The sequence below is a fragment of the Agrilus planipennis genome, unplaced genomic scaffold (genome assembly GCF_000699045.2).
Source record: "Agrilus planipennis isolate EAB-ADULT unplaced genomic scaffold, Apla_2.0 scaffold60, whole genome shotgun sequence".
Lineage (NCBI taxonomy): Eukaryota > Metazoa > Arthropoda > Insecta > Coleoptera > Buprestidae > Agrilus > Agrilus planipennis.
This window is the reverse complement of record NW_020438877.1, coordinates 1,312,768-1,323,427: the sequence shown is the minus strand read 5'-3', so window position 1 is coordinate 1,323,427 and position 10,660 is coordinate 1,312,768. Positions and strand designations below refer to the sequence as shown.

The following is a 10,660-nucleotide window of genomic DNA, read 5'->3' as shown; positions in this document are numbered from 1 at the left end:
GTTCTATTAAGATCTACGGTATAATTTTAAGCCCTTTTAGTGTGTGAAACCGTTTTAAAAAAAGAAACATTTTTTTAATTTTATTTGTGTATAAACCATTAAGCGACTGTATATTTTTATTATAATTTACTGCAAATTTAATTTATTACTTACATAATAAATGAGTATAATTATCAATAGCAATAACAGAAAGAACGAAAGTTTTGGTCACAAATTATTATTTAATTAATGACTTCTCAAGGTGGAAGAAATTTAAATTATTTAATTTAATTAGGCAAAGAGAAATGGGATTTTCATTAAATAGTAGCAGATATGTTATTTCGTCAAGAAAAACCTAATTTTAACTACAAACTGCAAATGACACTAGTGATTATCGAAACAATTACTAATTAATTATAAACTAGGGGATTAAATATAATTCTTATGTATTTTAACCATTTATAAGGGAAACGTAAACATACCGAATTTTTAATTTTCTAAAATTATAAATTTTGAAACGTATTTAGACGTGCTTTATTACGATATAAATGTATAATAATTTCGTCTATCTGTTCAATATATGCAGGTGTACATGCATTTGCAAGACCATTAATTTGATATCAATATTAATTTGTCGCATTTGCCATAATTATCAATTTTTCTTCTAAGTATTGTTAGATAAACTAACAATGGTTAGGCAACAATCACAATACCGTGATTGATATTATTACCATAACTGAGTTTTAAAGTAATAAATTGATGCATTACTAAATATTAGAACAAGGAATTGCAAGTTACGTTATAATTTACATATTGCAACTACTTCACATTCTATTTAATTGTAATCGAATATATTGTATGTGGTTCCGTTGTTTTTTTTTTAACTATTGTAACAATTAGTCCTTGAATAAATAATACACGATTTTTGTAAGGTATGAATGTAGTATCTAATTATGCGCAAGAATGCTACTTGCTTGCATTAGTAGATTTCTAAATCGGTTATGCAAATTTTTCTTGAATGTCAAGACAAAAAATGTTTTTTTTCGAAATGCCTTTCAAAACATTTTTAGGCGTCAACTCTTTACCATTTTGCGGGACCTAGATAGTGATCGCAATTTTAACGGCTAAAAATTCTCTTTAATAAGTAGTAATTCTTCGCACTCTATCTAATGCTTAATATTTAAAATTTTGCAGAAAATTAAGCCGGAATCTGTGAATTTTTCTTCAAAACCAGTAAAAACAAATGCGGCAAAAGCCGGTCGGTATGTTTCAGTCAATAACTCGAAAAGCTCTCCGTTTGCTTCTTCAGGGAAAACAACAAAAAAGATATAATTTAAAGAAAGGGGAAGTCTTCTAATTTTGGATAGTTGCCTAATTTTGGATAGTTGCCTAATTTTGGATATTGTATTAGAAAACTCAAAATTATTAATAACTTTTATAACCGAAACCATAAAACAAAAGGTTTTTAATATAATATGATTCTAACTAAAGTACCTACTCGACTAATCTCCGCTAAGTCAAACACCATCGTCCGTGAAAATTTGGACAGGTTATGATGCTTAGTCTTAAAAATATACATTTAAGGTATATACCCCAAAACGTCATCTAGAAAAATTGATACAAATCATAATGGAACGTAAAAAGTTGAAGCTATAATATGAAATTTTAATGTGGAGTGCAATCCCTACTGTTCAAAATAAAGTAAACCATCTGATTGTTGTACTTAATTCTTTATTGACAAAGTTAACACAAGTGCAATCCGTAAAAACACTATATTCTTCCCAAATGTTTGGAATACTATAGATCGGGAGTAAGCAACACAAATTGAAAAATGACTAGACCGTCTTGGTACCCTTCTGGGAGTTGTTGGGAGAAAAACTTCGGCATTGATTTGAATTTTCCAGTAATTTCGATCTCCTCCTTAGATCGTCTACTAATCGCCAAATTTCTTGAAACTTCAATTCAGTGCCCAAGATTTATGAAACAAAATGACTGCCTTATGATTTACACCATGTTATGAGTTTTCAATCGATGTGAGTCAACCAATTAGTGAGTAGAAATTTGGTACAACCGGAAACCATTTGCCAACAACTGAGCGGTGAATTCATTTATTTTTTATAATGTATTTCTATGAAAACGGCAGACGGCATAAAGTTAGTGAAACATCACATATTCCTAAGTAATTGTAAATAGATACGGGACGCTACGTTTCACCTAAAACCCTTTACTTAGCCAGGATTCAGGACAATAAGAACATGTACTTTAAATTCCCAAAACGACAAACGGCACCCTGGTACTGATACCTCTTGTCTATTCTGGTTTGCCGATTGGAGAGTTAGTTCGCACTCCGACAAGCAGGAGCAGCACTGCTGGGTAATCGAAAGAAATTAAATATTTTAATTATTACCCATATATTGGTTAAATAGATATACATATAAGTGTAACTTCTATGTGTCAACCTTTTTTACTATTTTGATTTCTTACTCAACTAAGAGGCAACCAATATTAAAAAAATTGGAATAATTTACGTTGGGTTGTCTCGTCGACAAATCGAAGTAGACAAATTTACAACAAAGACAGAGCGTTTTGATTTGTTAACTCTTTAAATTTTTGGTAACTCTTGATTGCACTGTATGAACATATCATCATCATAAGGTCATCAGTCTTAAGTCTGGTTGGACACGCACCTCCACTCTACATCCTACATCCTTAACTATTAGTGACCAGTAATCCAATCTAGGTCTACCTCTACCCCTCCTAACTCCCGACTCTGCCTCTAATATGTCTGTAACACCACATTTCGAATGCTTCTAACCTTTTCTTTTCTGCCGCGTCCACTGTCCTTGTTTCGCACCCGTACAGCGCCGAGCTGCAAACATACACCTTCAACAATCTTTTTCGAATTTCTAAATAACCGTTCGCGAGCGTAAAAGTGATTTATGATCATATATCGAATTAAAAAAATTGGGCAAGTTGCTTCCATTAAATATCTCCATTCTGGAAATAACACACATTTCAGCAGTTTACACTATTTTCTTGCATAGACGTGGAGCTCTGAAAAATATCATACTATTTTCCCGTAATCCAGCGGCGCTGAAAACTGGAATCTTCCTGGTCTAATAATTCTTTTATTAATTACCTTATTACTCCAGCAGTTTAGCTCTCATATATTCGCTGTGGTAATTACCCCAGGTGCGAACTTCTCAGAGGCTACAGATATAATTGCATTGTTTCAAGCGACACAATAAGTACTAAACGCAGTTAAAATATATCTCTATAAATTCCTATGTAATAATCTACGTGTACTAAATATAGCTGCCCATTTGTAGATCATTTATATGCAAAATAGGAACGTGTTAGTTTGTACAATAAATCAAGTCTTGCAAGGAAAAGAATTTGATCACGAAATGCGGCTGATTATTGCACTGGTTTTCTTTTATGTACATTTTATTGCGTAATTTTACCGTCTTAAGCCAAAGGGGCATAAGTGAAATTAAGTGTCGTTTCTATGCCATAATTTGAGATATATATAAATATATATATATAAATAACAAAAGAATTAGAAATAATCAAAACAACATCTCGAAGTCAAACTATTGGCGTTTCGTCCTCGATTACATGTAACTTCACTAAAAATCTGCCGACCCTTCTGAACAGATTAACTAAGTAATAATAATCTTTAAATCTTGTTAGGATATGAAATTGTTTATAAGAAAGAGATCAAACAATGTCACTAAACTCCATGTGATGAACCAATAATAATAATTTATCATTAATAGAAACATTCTAGTTAGGTAGTGGTTGTAGAATATTTTTTTTTTTATAAAAATGTGGTAATGCTATTCACGACACTTCACACTGATCTTGGGCGATAAGTGATTTAAGTTATCAGTTGCAGATAACAAAAACTATCGATAAATCGATCACTAGCCGTTATATAGTGATACTTATTGATATATCGATATATTCAACAATTATCGACAGTAATCAATGTATCGATATTCAACGATAACTATTGATATATTGACTATGGAAAACAATATAAGCAACTGATAAATATTAATATTTATACGTACATTACTTTTTATTCACAGAAGATTTTGTTTCCGAATAAATACATATTAATTTATAAGTATAATAACTGTTGTTTAGTTTTATTCTTATTTTTTAGAAAATATCTAATTCCAAGAATATTTAAAAAAATCCACAATCACCGAAATTAGAAATTGCATAAAAGAGGTCTGATTGAAGATATTCGTAAGTCTGGCCGTTATATATTATCGATATATTCGACAGTTATCAATATATCACTGTATCGACGACTACCAATAGGTACCTACATTCTTTAACTCCACTAGATCAAATCAGAACATTCTGCTCAAATCGGACACCTAACAATATTAGCTGTAACCCTCGGACAAATAATTAGATAGACGAAAGAGCTTACCGATTAACTGAAACTGTAAGCGTTCCTGATTAACTACAGAGCCTTGCGAGGGGTAAATTAAAAAATCACTGTTAAGTCTTTTGTAATAGTAATGTAATTAAATTTCCAGAATCGAAATGTATTATTTTCAGTCTATATATTGTGAATAACATCTTCTTGGAAGTATATAATGTAAGAGATACTTTATCCACTTTCTTTATCAATTAGGAACTTTCCTTCAGCATGTGACCCAGAATAGACATATTTGTTACTTTATTATTCCTAGCTGACTATTGCAAAACCAGTTTTATACAATGTTGAGTGGAAATCAGACATCATGCTATTTATTAGAACAACCACTTTTATAGGTCATTAATGTTTCAATAAGAATACTTACTAGATTTTGTGAAATCGTTGGAAAAGATTTCCTGCTGTAATAATATATAGCTACTGTTACAAGTTACATACGTAAAAGACATTCTTTTTAATTATTAGACATCGAAGACGCGATCAACACCATTAAGGACAGTACAACTGTAGGGATAGATATACGGGGGGTAAAATATTAATATGGTTAGATTTGCAGATGATATAGCAGTATTAGTATATAGCAAAGGTGGAGTTAGAGATAAATTTAAATAAAATGGAAGCGGTAATCACAAAATAGTATTGTATGAAAATAAATAAATGTAAAACAAAAATACTGGTATGCAAGGGAAGAAAAAATAGGGAAAGAGCGAATGTAAATATAGGAGACGAAAAATTAGAAGTAGTGACTGATGTTGGATAACTGGAAAGAAGAAGTCACTTCTATGCTAGCTAATGGTTAATTTAGAAATTTGAAAATGATTGTTAAAGGTGTATTTCTGGAGCACAGCGCGTACGGGTGCTAAACATTGACATTGGGTGCGGCGGAAAAGAAAAGGTTAGAAGCGTTCGAAATGTGGTGTTACAGGCGAATGATGAGGATACCGTAGATAGAGAAGAATAGAAATGAAGAGGTATTAGAAAGAATAGGAGAACAGACTCTATGGAAGTCAAAAAGAAATAGGCGAAGTAGGTTGGTAGGACACCTTCTCAATCATGAAGGTCTAGTAATAGACATTTTAGAGGCTCAAACACGAATTAAAAGGAGTAGAGGTAGATCTAGATTATATTACTGTTCATAAATAGTTAAGGATAGGAAGTAGTGGAGGTGCGTGTCCAACCAATCTTAGGACTGACGATCTACGAACTTCAACGTTTCACACTTTACTTTCGACCTCAGTAGTTCAATCTTACAAAAAAGTAAAAAACATAAGGATTTTAGCTAGCAACCATTTATTAAAAAGACCAAGCGTGGAAAAATTACTGAAAAATGACCCAAAGAAACAAAGGGCAGACGGACCCGGCGTCGAGTCGGTGTCCTACTGACTGTTATGTTGTGGTCTAAACTAGAGATGCACCGGATACCTGTGTGCCAGATCCAAACTGGGTGCCTGGCTCATCTCTAATCTAAACCTCTAAATCACACCGATCGATTGATGACGGACGTTAAAAAAAAACATTAAAACCTTTGGATGCTTCATTTCCACTAGCTATTAACGGTGATGGTTCTTTTTACAATAAATTCAATTTTTCAATCAAATATATAAGGATTGCCGTTACCTTTATTTAATTAATTTGAAATTATATTGTTGGTATCATTTACACGAGAAGGCACACTAGATGTGATTTACTAATTAGAGAAACTAATTCGAACAATGTAAAGTATCTGCTTTAATGTACAATCTTCCAAATTATTACAATGAAATTAAATTCTTAATTTTAAAATGGAAATTATCTTTTTCAAAATGGTAACGGCAACGTTATTTTTTTATCGTGCTTTTTATAGTGATAGCCAAATCTATAAAAGTTGTCATATAATATGTGGAGCTATCGTACTATTGACATGTCTTTTTTATGGTTATTGTGCAGACATTTAAAGGCATAACAAATTGTTATATAACAATTGGCTTATAATAAAAAATTAAGAAATATCTATACATACAAAGAAACTTTTTGATATGTTTTCTTTATGCAAATATATAGGTCAAAATGCAGTAGACCCAATATTACAGACCTCACAAACTGGTGTATTAAGAACTTAACTATTGCAAGGTCTTTATCAAGTATTATTATTCAACCATCGGTTATCTTCTGATTTATTAATTTTTTATAAACCGTATTATACGAAAATAGTCTTGAAATATTTTAAACTAACAAAAGTCAAATAAACATTTGTGAAACGTGTCATTTTTGATAAGGCTATTAGCTTAAAGTGTAAAACATTAAACTTTTACAGAAATAATATGTATATATCACTAATAAATTAAACTCCCATTTCTATTTTCAAAACCAAACAAGCATATAGATATATATTGTAGTATATTGCCGCGATTTATAATTTTTTTAAAAACATGAAAAGTGTAATACTTTGATAAATTGAGAAAACCACGTATTGCTAATCTAAATTATTACACTTCATTTGTCTTATTAAAACACACCATAGAACCTACTTGTATTACGTAAATATGTGATAAATTCAGATCAAAAAGTGTTTCTCTGTGATCGAAATGAATGTAAATCAATAACAAATTCTTGTTTCTTTCATAATAAAAAAATGATAAAGTCTATAGGTAAAATTAATTGATTTGTTCCAATTAGTATTTCAGACGATACGTTTCATACCGTGACAGCATACTGTACTCTAACTTTCCGTTTTTGCCTGATTTGGCATTACTACGGTCATTGGTTTTTATTCTGTTCTGTTTGAGAACCGTTATTAAACGAAGTAAAACGTTTCGAGATTCAATTATCAATACCTATACAACAAACTAATTGTAAGATAAATTTAATTTATAAATGATTGGAAAAAGTTAAGCAGCAAGCAGGGATAGATCATCTAACAAATAAATTCGAAATGGTCAGTATTCTGTCGAATCTGCCAGACGCGATTTCAATTCTGTTGGACCTCATCAGCGCGTCGCAGACAGAACACAGACCAACTGTATTAACAGCGCGTTTTATGAAATCCTACAAATAGCGCGCTAAACGCCATCTGCAATACAGTGCTACATTTGATGAATTCAATATGCTCCATTTAAAAAGGTCCATTTGGATAGATTGACTATCTTACTATGTTGATGGTTGATTTATTAAGTCCTGTTGGCTTTCTTTACGCTGAATCTTTAAGATAGTTATTTGTGTATAGATAGCCATAGATAATAGTCGTAAAAGGAGGGTTCTGAATTCCGACGATCAAAAGCTATACCGGCTGATAGATTCGAATGCACAGAAACACAGCAGAAGATGATAAAAATACAGAGTGTGCTCCTACCACATCGTCTTGTGGGGGATTTTAGGGATGTTGAGTACAGTGAAGAAAAGGCGGACATGTGGAATGAATACTTAGATAACCTTTACTCTAGGTTATCCCATAATGAGAGAAGAGTTTGATGTAGCATTAAAATACAAAAGGAATAGTAAGGCGTCAGGTGCAGACGGGATACAGACGGAAATTTTAAAGAGGCTAGAGAGAGAGACCCACAGTATTTTTTTTTTGACATTTTGTGGTATAGTACCTTTCATCTTTCGAGTGATATACGAGGGTGGATTGATAAGTTTCCGGCCTGACCAAGAAAAACAAGGTTTTTAAAAATTTTTTTTTTTTATTTCTCAACATAATCTCCTCCAAGGCTGATACATTTCTCATAGCGGTGTTCCAGTCTATTAATGCCATCTCTATAGACTGATTCGTCAAGCTCCTCAAAATAACCATTTACAGCTTCGATTACTTCTTCATTGTCCGCAAATCTCTTACCGCCAAGCCATTTTTTGAGATTAGGGAACAGAAAATAGTCACTCGGGGCTAGGTCTGGAGAGTAAGGAGGGTGCGGCATCAATTCAAACTTTAGATCGTTGATTTTAGCCGTCGCAACGATTGACGTGTGCGCTGGTGCGTTATCGTGATGAAACAAGATTTTTTTCTTCGCCAGATGAGGTCGTTTAATTTTCACCTCGTGGCTCAAACGTTGCAATAAGTCTGCGTAGTATTGACCAGTGATAGTATTACCCTTTGCAAGGTAATCAATGTATATAATACCTCTTGCATCCCAAAAAACAGTAGCCATAACCTTGTTCGCCGAAAAAATTGTTTTTGCCTTCTTTGGAGTTGGTTCCCCTGGTCCAATCCACTGTTTAGACTGTTCTTTGGTTTCAGGAGTGTAGTGGTGGACCCACGTTTCGTCAACGGTTACGAATCGACGCAAAAATTCGCTTGGATTACGCTTATACAATGACAAATTTGCGGTAGAAATGTTTTTTCGAATCAATTTTTGGTCGACTGTTAGCAAACGCGGCACCCATCTTGCACAGAGCTTTTCCATATGCAAATGTTGGTGCAAAATATGTTGCACACGTTCATATGACATCTTACAGGTCTCAGCTATCTCACGCACTTTCAATCTGCGGTCTCCCAGCACTATTTGATGAATTTTTTCGATCATATCTGGAGTTGTGACCTCAACGGGGCGTCCTGAGCGAGGCCCATCAGAGGTGCTCACACGACCCTTTTTAAACTCGGAAACCCACTGCTTAACGGTTGAATATGACGGGGAGGATGTCCCCAGTGTTGAGTCCATCTCTTTTTTAATTTCCTTCGGCGTTAACCCCTTCAAATAAAAGTATTTGATGACAGCACGATTTTCCTGCTTTTCCATTTTTACGAAAACCACAGAGGCGTCTTGTTCAGCGTGCTGTCAAACCTACACTAGCAAGGAGATCGGGCTGAAACTATAGCTACAAGCTATCCAAGGATGGTACTATAGAATGTCACCTCAAGGTAGGCCTAGTGGCGTCATCTCTTGGTTAGGCCGGAAACTTATCAATCCACCCTCGTATGTTTCATTTCTTTCCTTCTATAATTAATACCGAAAACAAGTAGCAGAAATTTGCTGTTCACGGTATTACAACAATTTAAAGCCTTTTCTCTTTGTTTACTTTTTACAAGTGTTTTAAAACAATTGTGTTGTGTCTTTCTATGCGCTATTAAACATTTAAAATGTTGCATGCAATGGCAAAATAGCACAAAGAGATTCTACTCGCGCCTGACTAGGAGGAAGTGCCGGTAGATCAACATTCGACCCACTTGAAGAACACACACGTGAATATATGACCGGAAATGCTGAACTTGCGTGCCTTGTGTATCTAAGCGATTCTATTTCATTAAAGTTGTTTTAAATTCTTCTGAGGAACAAGCACACAACATAGCACTCTATCTATGTATATACGAGGTGCAATAAAGCAAAAATTGCAAAATTCTAAAACGTTTGTAGGTACCTCCACAGCTTGCACATTTTTGCATTTCATTAATTAATTAATTAACAAAATTAAAATATTCAATCAGATTAGGTTTCGCCTGATACAAATAAATGTATCTTGCTTCTGCTTTTAACAACGAACGAGCATCCTTATTTATTAGTTTTTTTTGTTTGAATAGTTGCTAATTGATGATTTTAAAATAAAATATAAAATAAGTTCATACTCTTAATCCTTGATTAAAAATAGTTTCAACTTACACTCTAATCGTAAATATACGTTAAGGTTCAGTCTTCTTTGATAAAACTAAACATTAGCGATAAATTGTAACGCAAAATTAATGAAAAGTTGAACCGAAAGTAAAGTTTCAAAAATTTATCTTAATTGTTCACAACAATTGTTTCACCATAACGTTGGCTTCTTCAGGTGAAAATATTCTGATTAAAGTTGTTACAAAATTAGCAGAAATACTAAATGTTTACAAATTTTATGGGGTGTGTTAACTTTCACAGGCAGATATTCGAGAACTTACTACTGTAAGGGGAATATCAGCACACGCGTTATATTAATAAGGCGTGTTGTTTAAATCTGAGGTGGAAGGTAGAAAAAAATAGAACTCTTGCAGCGAAGTCGACTTAATTATATATTTACAAATATTTACAGAGTATCTTCATCGATTATTAGTAAGATTAACTATACAAGTGCAAGTCTTTCGTTCAAGTGCTTCTTCTTGAAAAAAAAAAACTTTTGGGTGTTTCATTCCCACCAGCCAGTAATGCTGGTGGGTGGGCAGTCCCTCCGGACTACGCCGGAAGGTAGGGCGGAAGGCCCTCTTCAGCCTGCTTTCAGGAATCGTGGGAATGGGTGGGTGGTGGTTCGGGTGAGAAAGATGAGACGGACGAAATGAAGACAGAAGAG

At 33.4% G+C, this 10,660-nt stretch overlaps 1 protein-coding gene across 2 annotated transcripts in view; it reads left to right on the top strand.

The window, feature by feature from the left end:
• Nucleotides 1–10,660, top strand: part of LOC108735963 (putative inorganic phosphate cotransporter) — an 86,843-nt gene that overhangs the window by 46,102 nt on the left and 30,081 nt on the right. The window lies entirely within an intron of this gene.